Below are 416 nucleotides of genomic sequence, written 5' to 3'. Positions count from 1 at the left end.
TATCATTTCCTGCCATCTCCTCCCTCCTGCCACCCCCCACCCCCCTGAGGTGGCATTTCCGTTGCCTGGTCCTCCTCTCTCGCTTTCCCCTCACCACGGCTGCACTCTTTGATTCACATGTCACAATGGCCGCAGGGCCACCCTCAAGGGGTTCACATCACGTTTCTCTTCAATGTTCTTTTCAGGTTTGGGGAACAAAAGGAAGGGGGATGGGGTGATGTCAGGGCTGTCGCATAGACAGAAGGTTCCCCAAGGAAATGCTTATGGGACAGCCCTCGCTGGCCCTGAAGAATGACGAGGCACACTGTCATGATGGGCAAATCCTCAGGGCAACTTGCCTGCCTTTCCTCACCAAGGCAGTTTTTCATTTTCTTCAAACTTCCTCCTAAGAAGCTCATGAGCTTTGTGTGTGTGTG

This window comes from Echinops telfairi, unplaced genomic scaffold (genome assembly GCF_000313985.2).
Source record: "Echinops telfairi isolate 266 unplaced genomic scaffold, ASM31398v2 ScPeMD7_21;HRSCAF=78, whole genome shotgun sequence".
NCBI classification, from domain to species: domain Eukaryota; kingdom Metazoa; phylum Chordata; class Mammalia; order Afrosoricida; family Tenrecidae; genus Echinops; species Echinops telfairi.
Note: the sequence above shows the minus strand (reverse complement) of the source record.